The sequence below is a fragment of the Myxine glutinosa genome, chromosome 7 (genome assembly GCF_964187855.1).
Source record: "Myxine glutinosa chromosome 7, kmMyxGlut1.1, whole genome shotgun sequence".
Lineage (NCBI taxonomy): Eukaryota > Metazoa > Chordata > Myxini > Myxiniformes > Myxinidae > Myxine > Myxine glutinosa.
Genome location: NC_136267.1, coordinates 65491782 through 65514471, shown reverse-complemented (window position 1 = coordinate 65514471; position 22690 = coordinate 65491782). Strand labels below are relative to the sequence as shown.

The 22690-nt window shown below is 43.8% G+C and overlaps 1 protein-coding gene across 14 annotated transcripts in view; it reads right to left on the bottom strand.

The window, feature by feature from the left end:
* The window catches only part of MCTP1 (multiple C2 and transmembrane domain containing 1), a 264386-nt gene that overhangs the window by 190861 nt on the left and 50835 nt on the right, over positions 1–22690 (bottom strand). The window contains exon 1 of one of the 14 annotated variants that reach the window (XM_068122496.2): positions 14730–14888. The exons of the other annotated variants lie outside the window; for them this stretch is intronic. The gene's annotated coding sequence lies outside the window, so the exon portion shown is untranslated. Of the gene's footprint in view, positions 1–14729; positions 14889–22690 lie in introns of those variants that run through there. 14 annotated transcript variants of the gene reach the window in all.

Genomic DNA, 22690 nt, shown 5'->3' with positions numbered 1-22690 from the left:
CTTTCCAATCATCATTTTCACCATCATCAACCTATCACTCACTCTAGTCACACTCACCACACTGTCTACAAACTCCTCAGAAAACAGGACACCAACACCATTCACGCCCTCCGGGCACCCTTGCCACACAAACTTGTATTTCTGTCCCTGCCTCCCCTTCACCATTCTCACACCACTTCCCTTCCATCTCGTCTCTTGCACACAACATATGTCCACTCTTCTTCTGATCAATACTTCCACCACTTCTCCTGATCTCCCTGTCATTGACCCTACATTCCATGTCCCAAACCTCAGAAACTGATCTCCACTTCGGGCTGCACCCTGCCCATATGTAGTTGTAATTGTCATGGTTCTCTTTTTGAGGCAATGTATTTATGTTATCTACTCAATTTTATGTTATCTACAGAATTTAGGCAATTTATCTACTCCCTGTGCCCTCGCACAATTTCCGGGCTGGGTTGTGTGGCGCTCCTAGCAGGTCCGCTCACCAGCACACCTCCGCCACTGTAGTTGCCTCCCGAGCTTACCTGCTCCTTACCCTAACCTACCTGGTGAAGGCCCTCTGGCGCTCTCACCCCCTATCGCCCTCTCTGGCGTCGGGCTACCCGGGTCCGTCCTCCGGATCCTCGGGCCCCATTGAACACTACTGGCTCCCAGAGCCTACTTGCGGCCTCACCTGGCGACAGACTAACAGCGGCGGAGTGCCCATTTAATCACACACACTAACAGGCCACACGCCCAGCCAATTTACTCCACTAATGCACCCAACACAACACTTCTGTGCTACTACTCGCACCACAGATACCAATATCCAGCCACAATTTACCTACTCCCTCTACCTACTTTTAAACTACCCTGCCAGGGTATTTGTGAAGGGGTCCATCCTTCCCCATCCACTCCTTTCGCACCAACCACTCCGCTCCACATATTCCACCATACTCACCATACTCACTCCACACCATCCATTCCATACCATCTATTCCATGATCCATTCCCATACCTCTGTACTTCACTTGCACACCTAGTGCCCAAACATCTGGTGGCACTTGCACCCTCCTTTCCTCCAGGACCATTCACTCAATACAATGCACAATCACCCACTGCATCATCTGATCTAACTACTGCCCTTCTATAACTCGTGCTCCCCGTCTTCCCTTATACTAAGCACTCCCTCGTCGTTATCATCCCTACTAATCTATTCTGCGTCCCCTACTACCTGTACAAAAGTCACTACTTAAATCTAACGTTACCTATGGTCAGCTATTTCCCTATACATTATAACCTAACCCTCCCGGGCTAGTTTGTACTGCCAATCCCCATAAAACTACTGCTCATGTGCCCCAAAATGTGAGGCGAATGGTAAACCTACCATTCACCATCACTATCACTGCTACCATCAATCGTCCACTACTCTGAGCCTCTCGGTACGTCATTACATTATCAAAGCTCGGCTTCGCAAAGCCAAGCAATGAATTCGGGTGGTTTGGTTTCCTGCAGGTTGGGTCCGTCCGGCATTCGGATTCAGGGGAGGAGGTTTTGTTGGGCCAAGGCACCAGGCACCATCCCGGCGCAACGCCTTGCGCTCCCATGAGCGATGGCCCGGCCCTGCCCGGCCAAAACGTCGCCACCACAAGGGGGCGCTGCTCCGACCCCTCCTACCTCCCCTCGAACCGGGCCGGTCGCTTTGCTTGGCAATGCTCGGAATCGACCGTGCAGGGCGGGGCCCGAATCGTGCACGGCGCTCCGAGCAGGAGCAACGCGACACCGATCCCCGCCGGCTCCAGCAGCACACAAAGCCCGTCATGGACCGAGGGCTCGCGTCGGCTAAACGTCGGGCTAGATGCTGCCCCGTCAACGTCTATGCTCGCCTCGCATGCTCACACCCACACGTGACTCTTCCCATACTCACACATCCAGGTGTCTCCATACACTCGCACATTTCGTCACCGTGCTCTCTCTCCGTGCACACCACCCAGGCACACTCATTCCGCTCATAGACTTCATTACACACCTGACCACCGCACACCTTGGCGCACACTCGTCGTTCGCACACTTCATTAACACACCTCCTCACGCCCACTCCTCGGTTACATCCTCTGTAACAACCATGGGTGTGCACTCTTCTGCACACGCAATCACACGCTCTGGTGTGCACTCCTGCACACTCGCCACAACCAACTCACTCTCCGTGTCACTCTCATCACACATACACTCCGATGTGCATTCATCCTCGCACTGGGATCCCAAGCGCGCGAAAATTCTTTTCACGCCAAACACTCTCCTGCAAAATCTTTTTGCACCATATACAGCCCGACTCACCTTTGGGATCCTCCTCTCCACACGCACCTGCAAATCTTTATAAGGATTAGCAAGCACGGCATCAGGATGCGAATTCAGACTTTGGGCATATTCCATTTCTTCACCCCGCGAGTGCTCTTCTAAGTCCGGCGTCTGCTTAATCCCAATTTCCACTATTTCTCTTTGCATTATAATGAATTCTTTTCCTCCGACAACCGCTGGTGCATATGAATTTGCCTTGTCCAATTCGGCGGCCGTCGGGTTTTTCACACCCCGAGTCGCGATTTCTATACCAGTCATTTTAACCGCGCTCTGCTCTGCCTCGCTCAACCCGCGCTTCTCAAGCCACGTTACCTCGTTGCGTACCCCCGCGACCCTTTCGCCCAGCTTGCTCCCAAAGTTCTCCCCAATTTTTTCCACGTTACACCTTACTTCTTCCCTCATTTTTTTCTATGTTCTTTTCTGACTCTGCTCTCCAGGCGTCCAATTTGTCATTTAGCTTTTTCAATCCATTCTGTTGGGCGCCCATCATTTCTTTCATTTCTGCCATAATTTGCGCCATTTGTCTTATGAATTCTTGCTCGCCGTCTGGACTCACTTGCACAACGGGTTTGGCCCTCGCCGATGCCACGTGTGAGGTGCCGCCATTTTGTGCGCCTGCAACCCCCACTGCTACACCCTCTTCGACCTCCTCTTCCATTACTCCCACCTCTTCCCTGGGGTGCTGGGTCGATTCTACCTCCTCATTCTCCCCTACCGGCATCCAATCGCCTTGATTATCGATGGCACGATTCAATTTGGATATTATAATAAAATTTCGGCCGCTCGAAATTTTGACCAAATTTTTCTAGATGTATTAAAATTTGGTTCGGTTTCAATCCCACTCCCGGACACCAATTGTTGCGGATCCAGGGGTCAGCACTCCCCTTACCAAGGGGGGGTTAATCCCCTTGTCTTTTACACTGGCCGATCCTCCGTTCCTGGAAATTACACGCTCCTTTGCGGGGTGAGATTGGCCAGGGTGATTGGTCAATGGGTTCCCAGATACCTTTGCCAATCCCTCCGCAAAGCAGGGATATAATTCCCTGCTCGGACCCGGACAAGATGGAGTTTGCCGAGCGGTTAGCAAACACTAACCCGATCCTGAGCGTTGGCCAAATCGTGCCACGTATATTCAATTGAAGGAAACAGACTAAGGCGATCGAATGGAGAAGAAACCAAAGTGAAAGGAAGAACACAGAATTTATTATACAGTACTAGACGAGGAAACGAAAGGTAATGTACAGTTGAAGAGGAAGAAGCAGTAACACAGGGCAGCCTTATACAGTCTTATTTAACACGCCCAGGACAGAACAAACACATTTACATGGGATGGCAGGGATGGTAGGAGGCGAAGGGTCCAGGTAGCGTTCGTCCGATGGGAAGCCGTCCAGGCTTCGGCCCCAATCCACGCTCCGGCTCTGTGGCGAAAACCTCGGCAGGCAGCTCCGCGTATCGTTGGCCACGAGCGGACTTTACTTATAGCGGGGAGGAAACGCTTCGGCGTACGTAATAGCTGGATCTTCCACGGAGCGCGCTCCCAACCAGTTCGTGCAACAACCACACAGGACTCCTCGCTTCTCCCACTCTGATTCTTCGGGCTCCCTCACTCATCTGCCGAATCTCTCATCTCTCATCTCTTGAAGTAGTCCCACGCGGCCGCATATATTGGCCGCTCGCGTATTAAGCCGTCTGCTTTTAGGATACGCCCACCGGTGAGCTCACCTCGGCCCTGGTTGGTCGCGAGGGCTCACCGGCTCCGCCCTTGATGGGCCACGCCTTCGTTCCTGGCGCTCCTCCCCCTTCTTCTCCAACTCGGCCTCGTGGCTTATGGCGGCTTGCGGGATATAAAACCATTGCACCGCTGTTGAAAGGAACTTTGGGGCCTACTCTTATTTAATTAATACAATGCAGATTCAACTATTGGGAACAGATCCTTAACTGAAACATAGACTAATGAAATAACTAGAGAGGTTTCTACGGTGTCCTACGTGTTGTTCATGGCCTAACTAGGGTGCAACCTTTACAAAGGGGGATATTTACAAGAGTTATTATTTACAAAGTGAAGGTTCTAAAAACCGTAACAATATATATATATATATATATATATATATATATATATATATATATATATATATACACATAAATAAATAAATAAATACATACATATACATATACATACATACATATATACAAAGATACTGTTATGTGTATGAGGGTAGATCATGAAATACCGTAGTTGAGGTAGGATTGTATAGAGTAGTGTGCTCCGAATGTCGCGAAGAAGAAACCTCGTGTATCTAAGTCAGGGCTGGATGTCCGTGTAAGCGTTATGCGTCTCCATGCGAGGGGTGGAGCTGTGCTAATTAGTTAGGGCACATGGACAAATTCCCAGTGTGTAATTGCCCTTGTGATTTTCCCTTCGTTCTTATCAAGCACACTCGGCCAGCCATGCGATCGGCACGTAATTGCAAATAACATCACCGCTGACGATACCCAGACATGACTACACCACCTAGCCATCATCTCGATGGGCGCCAAGTTTGAATGTGAAGCCATGCCCCGAATAACAATTGATTAAAGAATGATGAGGTGAGCAAGTCGCGCTCGGTGATTTGAGCACGGGTGACGTCAGAGAGAACGTTCTAGACATTCAGTGTAAAAAGGAAAAGCACTACCATTTTCTCTCTCTCTTGGCCCGGGCTCTTGGTATGAGCGGTCACACTTCCTGCTCTCTCTGTTTCTCGCACGAAGGTCGCATTTTGCATTCTCTCTTGTGCTGGGTTTCATCGCGAGCAGTCACACTCTCTCTGTGTCCTGAGCTTGATCGCAAGCGGTCGCACTTCCCTGTCTCTCTCTGTTCTGGCGTTGGTGGAAGCGGCCGCATATTTTCTCTCTCTTTGGTGCTGGCTTCGTGACAGCTGCACGTGGAGCGGTGCACGCTAGTAGAGCGAGTGGTGGAGCCCGGTGGATCGCGACGATCGGAGGAGGACGGAGTTTGGCCGTCACTCCGCGGGTCGGTGGCTATTACGGGCGTGACTGCACGCCATGTTGTGCAGTTCCCGCGCGGTGGTTCCACGACCGGTCAAGAACGCCAGGCAGACTATCAGCCAACGCACCACACCACAGTATATATTAATTTTATCATCCCCTTGTGTTGTATACGAGTCCGTATGGAGGGTCCCTCATTTAGGAATTCAGTACATTACCTTTTGTTATCCTACCATTTATTTTCATTAAACCATTATTTGTTGGATTTTTATTGTTGTATTGTTGATTTGCCTGTCTTGTATGTTTATTTGTTGTGAGGATCGGATAACCCCCACATGTGCAGTCCGTCCGTGCAGGTAAGGACCTCGCTACACTCCACCCCCCTTTCCCCCCACCCACCCATGCAAAAGGTACCGCCATCAATTGGGTATACGCCTTGGAGTTAAATCTCGTTTGGTCATCTGTTACCCTGAGGGCTTCACTTCAGGGTAGACGCGACAATACATATATACATGCAAACATACATAAATATACATATATACATATACATACATATATACATATACATACATATATACATAAATACATGCATACAGACATACACAGTCAGATCTCTGTATAACGAAACCTGGTTATAACAAATACCCACTTACAAGGGTCACAATATTCAGAATATGCTTTAGTCAATGTGAATTTGCACTGCAATAACACTCCATATTGCTGGAAACCCCAATATAACAATTTTGTTATATTAAGGTGAACGCAAATGCAATGCCCTACGATGGAAAATTGTCAAAATACAGATGGGATTGCCAAAAAGAATAACCAAAACATCAAAAGTAACAATCATTTTATTACTCCCTGCATTTCTATATATGAAATACACCTCCCAGGGACGCTGCGGAGAAAGAGGGACAGAGACACTCAAGGTGAAGCAATGTGAAGTAAGCAAGCTTGCTTCACCAAGTATATAGGTGAAGCAAGCTAGGACTCGCACCCTCGGAGGAGTCTGGTGAAAGGCCCGGAGAGAAATATGAAATTTAAGAACATGAAATTGAATGAATTTTATGAAATGGAACTTTCGTTTTTGGAAAAGGAAAATCACTGGATCTGCTATCCGCAGTGTTTTAACAGCGTGATGTATGGTATGGTCAATTTATGCTTCAAAACAGCATTTTGTGGACCCAGTAAGGCATGCCTTCTTCATATATACAGTCACGTGAAAAAGTAAGTACACCCCATGTAAAGTTTTGACTTTTTCAACATATTTCAACATACAGCTATTTGATCTTCATTTCAACAATATTGATAGATAAAGGTGATACAATATAACAAATATCATGAAACATTTACATTTTGTAGTCCATTGTATAATTTAAATAAACATAAATGCAAATTTCGCATGTGGAAAAAGTAAGTACACCCTTACATTAATCACTACTGCAAATACATAGAATTAGAATCAGGTGCACCAGCTTAGGTGCAAATGATTAGAACATCGTTAGAGAGGATCTTGGAGGAACCTGTCTTATTTAAACCTCAGACATTTAGTTTGGTTTGCTACTTTGTTGTTGAAGTGTGCGGCGTCACCATGCCTAGATCAAAATAACTCTCTGAGGCCTTCAGAAAGAAGATTATAGATGCCTACGAGTCTGGGAAGGGATTTAAAAAGATCTCCAAACAATTTGAAATCAATCATTCGACTGTCCGGAAGATCATCTACAAGTGGAGAAGATTCCAAACAACTGCCAACTTGTTCAGGCCAGGCCGCCCCAGCAAGTTCAGCCCGAGAGCAGACCGCAAGATGATGAAAGAAGTCTCTAAGAACCCCAGAATGTCATCATGGGACCTACAGGTAGCTCTTGCCACTGTTGATGTCAAAGTGCACGAGTCTACCATTAGAAAGAGGCTGCACAAATTTGATCTACATGGGAGGTGTGCCAGCAGGAAACCTTTGCTGTCCAGAAAAAATATCAGGGCAAGACTAAAGTTTGCCAATGAACACCCAGGCTAAGACAAGCACTTCTGGAACAATGTGCTCTGGACAGATGAGTCAAAGGTAGAGCTATTTGGCCACAGTACCAGAAGACATGTTTGGTGAAAACCAAAGACAGCATTTGACCAGAAGAATCTGATACCAACTGTAAAGCTTGGTAGTGGAAATATTATGGTTTGGGGCAGCTTTGCTGCATCAGGGCTGGGGCAGCTCACCATCATAGAATCCACTATGAATTCTTCATTGTACCAGAGAGTGCTTGAGGATAATGTGAGGCCATATGTCGGAGAGTCGAAGCTCAACCAAGGGTGGACCTTGCAACATGACAATGACCCTAAACATACCAGTAAATCCACCAAGGAATGGCTGAAAAGAAAGAAATGGGGGGTTCTGGAATGCCAAAATCAAAGCCCGGATCTAAATCCCATTGAGATGTTGTGGGGGAATTTGAAACGAGGTGTGCATGCAAGAAACCCCTCAAACATCGCACAGCTGAAAGAATTCTGCATGGAGGAGTGGGCAAAAATTTCTCCCAGTCGATGTCAGAGACTGGTAGACAGTTATAAGAAACGCCGAATTGAGGTTGTTTCTGCCAAAGGGGGCAAAACCACCTGTTAGCGCCAAGGGTGTACTTACTTTTTCCACTTGCGAAATTTGCATTTATGTTTATTTAAATTATACAATGGACTACAAAATGTAAATGTTTCATGATATTTGTTATATTATATCACCTTTATCTATCAATATTGTTGAAATGAAGATCAAATAGCTGTATGTTGAAATATGTTGAAAAAGTCAAAACTTTACATGGGGTGTACTTACCTTTTCACGTGACTGTGTATATATATATACAGTGAAACCTTGACTTACGAGTGCACCAACTTACGAGTTTTCCGAGATACGAGCCGTCGCTCGGTCGATTTTTTGCTTTGTGATGTGAGCCGAGATCTGAGTTACGAGCGAGCAAGCTTGGATATAAAACACGTAATCGTCGAAAAACATGAGCGAGGTGTGCGTGTTATCGACTTGGTGAGGCAGTACGATCATAGTACTTCTACGATATGTACGATTTTGAAGCAGAAGGAGTCGATAAAGGCTATAACGCCAGCCAAGGGCGTTAAGATTATTTCAAAGCTCCGGACGTCTGTCCATGAAGAGATGGAGAAGTTGTTGTTTGTGTGGTTGACGGAGAAGCAGCTCGCAGGAGATACCGTGACCGAGAGCATCATCTGTGAGAAGGTACGAGACATTTACGGGGATTTGGTGCAGCAGACGGCAGGAACATCAACGGACGAGGCATCGGAAGAGTCATTCAAAGCCAGTCGGGGATGGTTTGATAATTTTAAGAAGTGGACCGGCATTCACTCCGTCGTCAGGCATGGTGAGGCAGCAAGCTCGGATGTGAAGGCAGCTGAAGATTTTATTATAACTTTTGCCGAACTGATAGAAGCTGAAGGATACATCCCCCAGCAAATCTTCAAGTGTGACGAGACAGGGCTCTTCTGGAAAAGATGCCGAGGAGGACGTATATAACGGCAGAGGAGAAGAGCATGCCAGGCCACAACTTGTTCAGAGTGCCGGCGATAGCTCGCCTTCTCTTTGTGGAAGACACGGTGAGATCCTTAACATCCAGCAACTAATGGGATGCAAACGGGGCGCCCAGTTTAGCGGTACACACATTGATGAATCACCCTGCCTGTGAAACACCGACATGACAGGTTATAGCTGGGTCGGGATTCAAACCCAGGCTGGACAGTTTAGAGTCAAGTGTGCGTACCTCCAGTCCAGGCCATCCTGCCAACTTGTATGCTGCATACAGGTGAAATATAAAGCGCGAGATATTTATATATATATATTTCAAAAAAAATTGGTGTGGTTTTTTGGGGGCTGGAACGGATTAATAGCATTTCAATTCATTTTAATGGGGCAATTTAATTTGAGAAACGAGCAAATTGAGTTACGAGCTCGGTCACAGAACGAATTAAACTCGTAAGTCAAGGTTTCACTGTATATATATATATATGGAATACACATATATATATATATATATACTAGCTTGGCTCGTCGTTACTGAGGAACGGGCTTATTTTAGCTGAGGCTAATGACTGTACCTGAGTTGCTGTGTTGTCATGATTTTCACCAATCATAATACAAACAATTATTTTGCACAAATGTATTTGTTGTGTTTGTGATGTTACATTTTTATAGGCAATTTAGGTTGAAGATTTAGGTTGAATGTTTTTTTTTCCAAGAAAGAACCCCTCAGCACTTACCCAGGGGAGGGGTAGGTGCAGACTGGAAGTTTGGGACGATTACACCTCACCACCAAGTAATTCAAACCACCTCACCACCAACTAATTTAAAACTCCTCACAGCCATAAAACACGTAATAAAAACACCTCACCACCACGAAATTAAAAACACCTCACCACCACGAAATTGAAAACACCTCACAGCCATAAAACATGTAAAAAAACACCTCACCACCACGAAATTTTTAAAAACACCTCACCACCACAAAATTGAAAACACCTCACAGCCATAAAACACGTAATAAAAACACCTCACAGCCACGAAATTAAAAACACCTCACCACCACGTCATTTAAAAACACCTCACCACAAAGTAATTCAAAACACCTCACCACCATGAAATTAAAAACACCTCATAGCCATAAAACACGTAATAAAAACACCTCACAGCCACGAAATTAAAAACACCTCACCACCACGTCATTTAAAAACACCTCACCACAAAGTAATTCAAAACACCTCATCACCACGGAATTCACACCTCACCACCACATAATTAAAAACCTCACCACCACATAATTAAAAACCTCACCACCACGTAATTATAAATACCTCACCACCACGTAATTATAAATATCTCACCACCACGTAATTCAAAACACCTCACCACCACGTCATTCAAAACACCTCACCACCATGTGATTTAAAAACACCTCACCACCACATAATTCAAAATACCTCACCACCACGTGATTCAAAACCACCACCACATTATTAAAAACACTTCACAACAACGGAAACAAAAGTTTGAGGGAGTCGTTAAGTGACAACACAGACACTGCCCAGATGTGTAGATATATAGATAAATGACTGCACACGAGTTGCCGTTTTGTCATGGTTTAAACCAATCATAATTCAAACAATTATTTTGCACAAATGTATTTTGTAATATACGTGATATCACATTTTATAAACAATTGAAGTTGAAAGAAAAAAAATTCCCGAAAAAATTCCAAAAAATTAAAATAAAATAAAATAAAAATTGGATATTTTTTTTCAAAATAAATACCCTTAGGACATACCGACGGGAGAGATATGTGCATACCAGAAGTTTGGTACGATTTCACAAAAGTTTGAGAAAGTAGTTCAGTGACAAGACAACACAACACAACACAGGACAACACAACACAGACACTGCACAGATATATATATATATTACTCCAAATAATTTAAGGGTCAAAGGAAATTTTTTGATCATTTTTGTAAGTATGTCTTTTTAAGCCAGATAGGGTTAGAATATCCCCCTTTGGGTTGTCATTTGGACTATCGACATCACGTTATTATGGGACATGCAATCATTGCACTTGTCTTTAGAAACTTTTAAAGTTAACCCAGATTTCCTTTTCATGGATTTGAAGCACGAACTTAGTCAGACTAAACTGACAAACTGCCTCGAAAGACCCATTGTGACACCTCATGCACCATTTGCACGTGTTTAGCATGAGTGTCATTCCATGCATGCCAATTTTAGCGATAAAATGGCTGAGCATTTTTCATTCATCATCACTTGAAATTTGAAGATGGTTCGACAACTCAGCATCCAAGACAGGGGAAGGGCCATTGGCTGGCTACAAGATGGACAAACTCAGAGAACTGTGGCTCGACGGCTAAATGTAAGCCAAGGCGTTATCGGCAGACTCTGGCAGAGGTTCAGGACAACTAATGCTGTTCAGAATCGCCCCCGTTCTGGAAGACCCCGATCAACAACAGCACGAGAAGACCGCTTCCTGATAACGGCGTTGCGACAACGCTGTGTGACCGCACGGCATCTTCGGGATCAACTCAGAGCTGCCAGAGGCACCAACGTGTCCGACCAGACCATTAGGAATCGTCTACGAGACCGAGGTTTGCGATGCCGGTGTCCTGCAGTCCGACCACCGCTGCTTGACCCGTCACAGAAGAGAAGGGCTCGCCGAGATTGGTGCAGACGTCATATCCGGTGGAACCGTGGTCAGTGGGCAGAGACAATGTTCACAGATGAGTCACGCTTCTCGCTCCAGTTCAATGATGGCCGGGCTCGTGTTTATCGTCGTCAAGGAGAGAGATTTGCTGATCTCAACGTTGCTCAACGTCTACCATTTGGAGGAGGAAGTGTGATGGTGTGGCCGTGTGGGCGGTGATATCCATGAACCACAGAACCCCTCTGTACGTCATCAACGGAAATTTGACTGGTCAGCGTTATCTCAACGAGATTGTTCAACCTCTGGTAATTCCACTTCTGCAGCGGATTGGACCAGGAGCTTGGATCCAGGACGACAACGCAAGACCTCATCGTGCCAGGGTGGTGACCGACTTCCTGCAGCAGCAGAACGTTCAGCACATGGATTGGCCTGCATATTCACCCGACTCGTCACTCATTGAGCATGCGTGGGATGAACGAGGGCGGCGAGTTCGATCACATCACGTCCCTGCCGTCAACCTCCGGCAACTGGCTCAGCGATTAGTCGCAGAATGGCAAGCGATCCCTCAACGTTATTTCCAACGCCTGATGAACAGCATGCGCCAAAGTTGTCAAGAATGTGTGAATGCTAACGGTGGCTACACCAGTTACTGAAGCTTCTGCGACTTGTGTGAACATCATTTTGGGGGGTGCATGACTTTTTTAAATCAGGGTAATAAACTAGTGTCTCATCAAAAGTTTTTGTTTTGTGTTTTCTGTTCTTGAGCCATCAAATAATTATTTTGTCATTAGTCGTCACCATTTTAGCTCGTTAGCTTATATTTATATGCACAAATATTTTTGACCCTTAACTTCTTTTGAGTAGTATATATATACAGTATATATATATATATATATATATATATATATCTCCATGCATGCCAAGCAGAGGTGGCTGTCCGTTTGTCCGTTCACGGTTACGCTGATTGGCTGGTGTGAGGCTAGGTGCAATGTGATTGGCTCCTGGAACGATTGAATAATGTATCGTATGGGCTTATTAAAAGCTGATATTCGAAATGTGATTTCATATTTCACGATCAGAATTCATGGCCTAAATAATTATGTCGAAATCTGGAGTGAAATCGAAACAAAATTTGGAAAAAGCGGAAAAAACTAAATAATTAAATAAGAGGCTCTGCGAAACGCAAGGTAAAAATGGCTCCAAAATTCATTTTTTTCACTCTTTTAAAGGTAATTATTGTACGCCTGATTTTATTTTACACTGTCCAGGGACATCGGTCGTGATCTTTTTGTGTTTGGATTCTACGTTTATTATACATTTTTAACGTATATTAATACATACAACATGGAATCGCAGTTTCATTATTATTGACAGTGCGTTCATGTATGACCTCGGCTGATCGTATGACCTCCGAGGTACCAACACTCTCCTGTAAGATGTCTAGCCCGTGTTTGAATCCCGACCCAACCAATACCAGCCAGAGAATCGCGAGAACCTCATACACAGTTATTACTAATCTAAATTCAATCAACGCATCAAATACATACGAAAGATGCTAAATTTAAATGATGAGACCTCAAATTGCCCCTGTTGGATTTGTGGGAAAAGCTCCGAGAATATGACGATCACCGTTTCTTTTCAACTTGGTTGTCTAGCAACCCATTGAAAGGTAACCAAGAGTATATTCAATAACTTTTGACCTATTTACATTTAAAATTATGATGATAGCTGTAAACTGCAAAATAAAGAGCTTATTCTGATCAATCATTCTTGATTTACTAGATTTATTTTGCTGTTTGTACAATTCACTTCTTCAAATATATAACGCTTATATTTATTATGTCTGCACGAATGATGAACCTTGTATAATCAATAACAGATTGGTAGATCTCCAACCAATTTGGCATACTTGCTGGGAACCCAAGCATCGACACATAATCATTCCATCCATGTAGCCCCACGGAGTGTGGGTAGACTACTTGAAATATTTACTGGTCCGTGCCAGAGGGGAGAGGGGGAGTATTACTCGTTACGGGCACAAAATACATTTTCACCACCGGCCCCTACCCCCCCCCCCCATGCAAGCATATATATATATATAAATATATATATATATGTTCTTACCCCCCCCCGCCCCTCCTCCCCCCTCCTCCTTTCCCCCCTCAGTCTAAGCTTAATGCTCACCTTCATTCCTGCGTTCCACTTCTCTCTTTCCTGTGAAACCAATTTCTTGTGTTTATTTCCTCTGACTCTTCCATCCAACCTTTTAAGAGTGCTGCCCATTGCAACCTCACGCAGGGATTCTCTAAACCCATTCCCTCCCGATAACTTATACTCTCGCTGAACTCATCATCCTCTTTTCTCCTTGCCACTCCCCTTTTTGTACTGTCATGTGTTAATCTGCATTTTTTGTGTTTGTTTGTTAATATAGCCAAGAAACTGTTTCAGCATAACCAACTCACTGTATAGAGCATTGGGCACGACTATGAGAACTTGTTAATCCCTTCTGTCCCTTGTTGGTCTGTCCTCTGTTTAACTACTCAATGAGCCTCGATTTGATTTTAAAAAAAAATGTAATCACCCCAAAGCTGCTTTGATGTGTGCCACAAACCAGATGAAAGTGTTGTCACAAACAACACTAATGTAAAAAAAATGAATTAAATTGAGATTTTTTTTCCCAACTGATCTACACATAATATCCCCATGCCAAAGTGGAATTTTGTTTTTCAAATTTTTTTTACAACATAATTAGAAATGAAATGTTTAAATGTCTTCAGTCAATAAGTATTCAACCCCTTTGCTATGACACTCCAAATTGAGCTCAGGTGCATCCATTTTCCTTTGATCAAAATTGATATGTCTCTACAACTTGATCGGAGTCCACCTGTGGCCAATTCAATTGATTGGACAAAATTTCGAAAGAAAACGTCTTTCTGTATGAGGTCCCACAGTAGACAGTGCACGTCAGAGCAGAAAATCTACCATGAAGTCCAAGGAACTGTCATTAGAACACCAATATATAATTGTGAGGAGGCATAGATCTGGGGAATGGTACAAAACAATTTCCAGAGTGTTGAAACTTCCCAAGAGCAAAGTGAGCTCTATCATTAGGAAATGGAAAGAATATGGAACGACCCAGACTCTTCCGAAAGCTGGTCGTCCGACCAAACTAGGCAACTTGGCAAGACGTACCTTGGTCAAGGAGGTGATGAAGAAACTAATGACAACTCTGACAGAACTACAGAGTTCCTTGGCTGAGATGAGAGAACATGCTGGAAGGACAGTCTCTGCAGCCCTTAACAAATCTAGGCTTTATGGGAGAGTAGCCAGACGGAAGCCACCTGAGAAAACCTGAGAAAAAGGCACATGACACCATGCACGGAGTTTGCAAGAAGGCACGTAAAAGACTGTGAGAGCATGAGCCAAGAGATTCTGTGGTCTCATAACACAAAAATTGAACTCTTTGGCCTGAATGCAAAGCACTGCGTCTGCCAGAAACCCTAGCACAGCTCATCATCCATCTAACAACATCCCTACCATAAAGCATGGTGGTGGTAGCACCATTCTATGGGGATGCTTTTCAGTGGCAGGGACTGGGATACTTGTAAAGATGGAGGGAACAATGAATGGATCTCCCACACATCTCCCTACTCTCAAATGTTGTGTTTGTGTGCTTCCCCTTCTCTCCCCATCTTGTCTTCCGCTCACTCTTTTTATATATTTTGTTTGTCTGTTTGATTTGTTTGTGAAATAAATGTTAGCTCTTTCACTAGCCTCGATTCTGTATTTAAAAAAAAAAAAAAAATGGAGGCAAATACAGGCATACCCTTGAGGAGAACCTGCTTCAGAGTACAACATACCTTAGACTGTGGTGAAGATTTATGTTCCAACAGGACAATGACCCCAAGTATACCATAACAATGGTATACTAATATACAGACCCCATATGCATGACCCCATAATATACAGTAAAAAACAACTGTAATGGCTTCAGAACAAGAACATGAAAGCCCTTGATTGGTCCAGCCAAAGCCCAGACTTGAATCCCATTGAAAATCTGTGGAAAGACTTGAAGGTTGCTGTTTACCAACGCTCCCATTCCAACTTGACAGAGCTTGAGCAAATTTGCAAGGAAGAATGGGAGAAACTCCCCAAATCCAGATGTGCAAAGCTTATACAGACATAGCCAAGATTGCACTCAAAGCTGTAATTGCTGCCAAAGGTGCTTCTCCGAAGTATTAACTCAAGGGGATAAATACCTATGAAAATTAGATACTTCTGCATTTCATTTTCAATTAAATGGTAAATCAAATTCTATAAAAGAATTCCACTTTGACATTGTAGGGTATTATGTGTAGATCAGTGACAAAAAAAATCTCAATGTAATCCATTTTTAATCCAGGCTGTTACACACAAAATGTGAAAAAGTCAAGGATTGTGAATACTTTCTGAATGCACTGTATATGCATATACTGTATATAAAACTGGCAGAACTAAAATGAATAATAAAAAGAAAAGACAAATAAAAGAAAGACATCCAAACTTTGCACTCCTTGATTGGGAAATATTTGCCCATTCTTCTGTACAAAACTGTTCAAGCTCAGTAAAGTTGCATGGGGAGCGTTGATGGACAGCAATCTCCATCCATTTTCCCTTCTATCCTGACTAGTGCCCCAGTCCCTGCTGATGAGAAACATCCCCATAACATGATGCTGCCAACACCATGCTTCACAGTAGGGATGGTGTTCTTTGGGTGATGTGCTGTGTTGGGTTTGCACCAAACATAATGTTTAGCATTTAGGCCAAAAATTTCCACCTTGGTTTCGTCAGACCACAAAACCTTTTTGTAACATGGCTTCAGAATCTCCGGAGTGATGTTTTGCATTTCTCAAAGGGAACTCAAGGTGGGTTTTTGAGTAATGGCTTCCTTCTTGCCACCCTACCGTACAGGCCACACTTGTGGAGTGATTGGGATATTGTTGTCACATGCACATAGTGACCAGTCTTTACCATAAAGGCCTGTAGCTCTTTCAAAGTTGTCATTGACCTCTTGGTGGCCTCTCTGATCAGTCTCCTCCTTGCTTGGTCATCCAGCTTGGAGGGACAACCTGATCGAGGCAGGGACATGGTGGTACAATATGTCTTCCACTTCTTATTGATTGTCTTGACTCCAAGGGATATTCAAGGCCTTTGAAATATTTTTTATACCCATCCTCTGATCTGAGCCTTTCCACAACTTTATCCTGGAGGTCTTTTGAAAGCTCCTTGGTGCTCATGGTTGAGTCTTTGCTATGAAATGCACTATTCAGCAGAGGAAACCTACAGGAACAGCTGATTTTATTCTGAAATAATCAGAATCACTACAAGTTAATACAGGTGGAGGCAAATTAACTTGATGTGTGATTTGGAAGGTGATTGGTTACACCTGAGATAATTTACAATTACTATTATAAGAGGTATACCCGGTGTGCACCCCGGTTTAGAATAGGTACACCGTATCCCTGCGCATCGTAAGAGGCAACCAAGGGTTGGTGTCAGGAAGGGCATCCGGCCATAAAAACATTGCCTCAAACAGGGAACCATGATTGTCATGGGGCCCGCAAGGCTAACCCCCGCTCTAGTGGGGAAAATGGCCTTAAAACGATCATTCATTCATTCATTATAAGAGGTATAAGGGGGAGGGGTGGACACTTATCCAATGAAGATATTCTAGTTTTGTATTTTTTATTAACTATCCAAAATAGAATTGGTTTTTCACTTGGATGTTGTGGGTTACGATGTGTAAATAAAGGTGGGAAAAGTCGGATTTAATGCATTTTACTTCGAGCCTATAAGGCAGCAAAAGGTGAAAATTTGAAAAGGAGGTGTAGACTTTCTATGGGCACTGTATACATATAAATTGTATATATGTGTATATATACATAGAATGGCTCCATTCCATGTCCTTCCAGCTGCTTTACTGGCCAACAAATCATATTGTATCCCCACTCATCCTTTTTATATACTTGTGTAATTTTCCTCTGAACACAGCACTCCTAGGTTCACGATTAAGACCTTTTTTCATAACCAGACCATGTATTTGCTCATCTTTGTTCCAAACCTGCTCTGCATTGTGACTTAGTCTTGCTGTGAGTTGTTTCACACCTCATGTCTCAGTACTTGATGAAATAAAAGTAAGCAAAAACAAAATGAAACCAGTCCTTTACCCAACTGAGGAGAGTCCAGAATAAAGTTGTTGTGGCTTCTAGGCAAAGAAAACCAACACCAGCTGATAAGTGAAACCACAAAACAAAAGCAATAGATAATGCTTTTTCTATGATCGGTGGTCATTGGGTTTAATAACTTATGAAAGCCTTGTAAAACTGATCAGACATCATTATTTCCACAAGTTTTCCACAAAAAAAAAATGCTAACGAATCTTAACGTATTCTTGACGAATCAGCCATTCGAGCACCTTTGTCCAATTCTACTTTCAGCTCTGTCTTGCTTCAAAGTCAAACTTAGTGGGACCTCTGAAGTTTTCCCCTCTGAAGTGAAGCATAGAGCGCAGGGCCTACTCTTCACTCACCAGGTTTTTATAATCATCCAGTCACACATTTCTTATTCCACCTCCAAATTCCAATTTTCTACTTACCTCCAGTGCAAAACCTCCAGGGGAAAAGAGTGCAGGGAAATCGCCTTCCCGTTTCCATCCACGCATGTTCTTCCATTTGGTCCTTTCATTCTGTGGCCTGTTGCCACGTCATGCTATTCACAACACCCACCCTCGATATCTTTGTTATCTACTGGATCTGACCTTGTCTATTCACAAGTGTCGTATTTGCGGGTTTACCTCTGTGCTGTTGTTTGCTTGTAAATGTTCTGCTCTCTGTAGTTCAGTTCTTCAAGCCTTGATTTCTGCAGGGGCCGTCTATTTATTTTATATGCAGTGGGGTTGATGCTAATGAGCCGACTATGCAGACAACACTTTGGCAAACAACAAAGCATGAATGCTTTCAGGCCAGAATGAATCCTGGACAGGTCATCATTCTCAGAGAGTGTGGAAATTTCCACTGAGCAGTAATGGGAATCAAATCCATTGTGTAGAAACAATGTAAAAAGGCTTTAAATACTCAACCACCAGGCCTGTTCGGAGGAGGAAAGGACGGGGTTGGGGTGCCGCTCAAATGATAAAATTAAAATTGAGAAAAGGAAAATGAGAAGAGAAGTAAGGAGAAGGAAGAGAAGGGTAAACAATACAGATGAGGTAATATGTACTGTATATTACAGTGGTGGCCATAAATATTGGCACCCTTGCACTTTTTTCAAATATCTCACAATTTTCTCGAAATATAAGTTGAATTGACAAAAGTATTTGGTCTCCACAATTCTTTATTTCACTGTTAATATCACAGAACCTATATTTTTGATTCAGAAATTAATATATCCTTTTAAATCAGAAAATAAACATAAATGGCATTGACAAGATTATTGGCACCCCAGACTAAATATTTGGTAGCACAGCCTTTGGACAAAATAACTACAGTCAATCGCTTCCTGGAGCCAAGAACGAGCTTCCTAAACCTCTCTGCTGTCAGTTTGGCCCACTCTTCTTGTGCAAACTGCTCCAGTTCTCCCAGATTTGAAGGGCACCTTCTCCCAATTGCTGTTTTCAGATCTCCCCACAGGTGTTCAATGGGATTTCGATCTGGACTCATTGCTGGCCACTTCAGAACAGTCCAGCGGTTTGTCTTGAACCATTCCTGGGTGCTTTTTGAAGTGTGTTTGGGGTCATTGTCATGCTGCAAGACCCATGACCTTCGACGGAGACCCAGCTTTCTCACATTGGGTTGAACATTGCGCTCCAAAATGCCTTAGTAATCTCCTGATTTCATGATGCCATGCACACATTCAAGGCACCCAGTGCCAGAGGCAGCACAGAAACCCCAAAACATCACTGAACCTCCTCCATGTTTGACTGTAGTGAAGGTGTTCTTTTATTTGAAGGCTTCATTTTGTTTTCTGTAAACAGAGATGATGTGCTTCATCAAAAAGCTCTAATTTAGTCTCATCTATCCACAGGACATTCTCCCAGAAGGATTTTAGCTTGTTCAGGTATGTTTTGGCAAACTCGAGTTGGGCTTTCTTATGTCTCCCTCTCAGCAGTGGGGTCCTCCTGGGTCTCCTACCATAGAACCCCCTTTCATCGAGTTGGGGACGGGTGGTACGAGTTTCAACTGTCGTATCTTGGGTCTAAAGGTCAGCCTGAATCTGTTTGGCAGTTGATTGAGGTGCTTTCTCCACCATTTGAACAATCCTTCGCTGCAATCATCAATCAAGTTTTCTCTTATGGCCACGTCCAGCAAAGTTGGCTACAGTGCCATGGGCCTTAAACTTCCTGATAACATTGCATACGGTGGACACAGGAACATCAAGGTCTCTGGAGATGGTCGTGTAGCCTTGAGATGGTCGATGCTTGGCTACGATCTTGTGTCTGAGCTCCTCTGACAATTCTCTGGTTTTCTATCTTTTCTCCATGCTCATTGCGGGACACACAGTGACACCAAACAGCAGAGTGACTCCTTTTCTCTCTTCAAACTGGTTGAATGAGTGATTTTTATATTGCAGGCACCTGCAACTCACCAGAGTTGAGTTCAATTCCAAAAGGAGAATCACCTGCTTGAAATCGAATTATTTCTAAAAACTTCTAACAACAAGATGCCAATGATATTGTCTGGGCCATTTTAGAATTTCTGTGTGAATAATCTAAGATTTAGTAATTATTTCAGTTTTTTGGGTTTTGTTCTATTGCAAACCAAAGAATTACATATGTGGATACTAAAAGATTTCTTAATTTAAACAATTTTCTGGAAGAAATGGTGCTTTATTTGAAAAAAGTGCAAAGGTGCCAATATTTTTGGCAATGACTGTATATACTGTATATATACAGACTTGGCATTTAATATGGAATTTCTTTTTGTGTGGGTGAACTTACTTTTCAAGATGTCTTCGAACCAAAAGTTCATTGGAATTATGTTGAAATTATTCTAGATTTTGTTAACGTGACCTTTAAAAGAAACAAAAACCACATTTGACATTTCGAAACAAATAAATTGATCCTTGAAAGTGATGTAAACTGATATCGAACTCAATTCATGGACAGTACTGTGTTAAACTTCTGTACGTTTTCCAGAAGTATCTCTTTATTTTGCACATTAGCCAAAAAAATTTTTAACAAAAACAAAAGTTAAATTACGACTGGGATTACGGACAGTAAAATTACAGTTCACTACTTCGAGTAACCCCCACGAGTATTCAGGAGAGTACGTACACGTTGAGGCATGCTGTTCACGAGATTTGCCAAGGTTTGGACAGGAATCGCTTGCCATGCAGTGACAATAGCCTGCTGAAATTCACGCACAGAGGTCGGCTGCTGGTCCAAGTGGTCGATTTGACGCGTTAATTCTGCCCACAAGTTCTCTATCGGATTCATATCCGGGGACATGGCAGGCCACTCCGTATGCTCTACACCACGGTCAGCAAGAAAGTGTTGGATCATGCGAGCACGATGAGGCCGTGCATTGTCATCTTGGAAGACAAAGTTTCCTCGAAAGGCTGCACGAGCAAATGGAGGCAATGTTTCTTCCAGAATGGCCCTGTACTTGAACTGGTTCAGGTTTCCATTCAGAACAACCAGGTCAGTTTTGCCCCCTGCATGAAAAGCAGCCCAAATGGTCACCCCACCACCTCCAGCTTGGACTCTTGGCACTATACAATCTTTGTTGTAGGCTTCATGCACTTGTCTGCGCACTGGGACACGGCCATCTTGACGATAGACCAGAAATCTAGACTCGTCACTGAAGATCACGTGATTCCAGTGTCCTGGCTGCCATTGACGGTGCTCTCTGGCCCACTGCAATCGGCGCTGGCAGTGTGGTCTGGTCAGGCGTGGCTTTCTCAGGGGACGCCTGGCATGATAGCCTGCTTGAACCAGTCGTTGGTTGACTAGCCTTCTGGATACAGGTACATTTGTCAGTTGCTGCCACTCAGCCCTAAGCTGATTAACTGACTTGGTACGGCCATTGCGGACTAACCGGTGCAGCTGGCGATCATCCCTCCTTGTGATTCTGCGGGGACGTCCTGGCCTCGGTATTGGAGTAGGGACACCCCTCTGAGCATTTCGTTTCAGGATCTTTGACACCTGACCTTGAGTGATGCCATACTGCCGAGCAATAGCACGCTCTTTCATGCCGTAATTTCATAAAGCCACCACTCCATGACAAACAGCATTCTCGAGTTGACGGACCATCTCCAGAGGAAGCGGCAATAACTTTTGGAGACGTGCAGCAGTTGTTTTCCATTAATAAAGAACGCAACAACCCTTGTATACCCGACTGTGAAGCCAATCGTCAAATGCACCTGTCCGTGCATTTTGTCACGCCACCTGTGATATTATCCTGTTATTGACTTCTTGCTGCGACAGACAATCAGTGACATGGTTCTTTCAACAAATAAATCACCAAAGTGTAAAATAAACTCACCAGATTGATATACTGAGTTAAGAAAGTAAACCCAAGTCAAGAACAAAAATGTATTCCATATTAAATGCCAAGTCTGTATATATATATATATATCTCTATATATAAAGGAGGGGTGTCTGTGTGTGTGTGTGTGTGTGTGTGTGTGTGTGTGTGTGTGTGTGTGTGTGTGTGTGTGTGTGTGTGTGTGTGTATATATGTGTTTCTGTCTAGATGTCCGCTTAAAACTCAAGAACTACACATCGGAGAAAAGTTTTAGACACAGATTCGGAATCAGCATAAAATCCCGGTGGTTTTAGGCTACGTTTTATTTTAATATCAATGGTTTAAAAAAACCGCGCCAGCTGCAATTCCATGGTGTAGTTTGTGGCGGCGCTAGACGTTCGGGGTGTATTGCAATGGTTTGTCGGTTTGGCTGTGGGTCCAGAATAGCTCCAATTTCCTTTTGTGCTTCTACGTTTATTTTGATTCTTCTGTTACAACGCCTTCCTTATCTACCTTATATCCCCCCGACGAGGCCTCTACATAATTTCATGCGGCAGAATTTCGTGCATTTTGAGTGAAAGAAGTGAGACGAAGTTGAAGGAGGAAGAAGAGGCGCGATCACTCTGGAGGCCTTGATCGTGAGTGTAAATG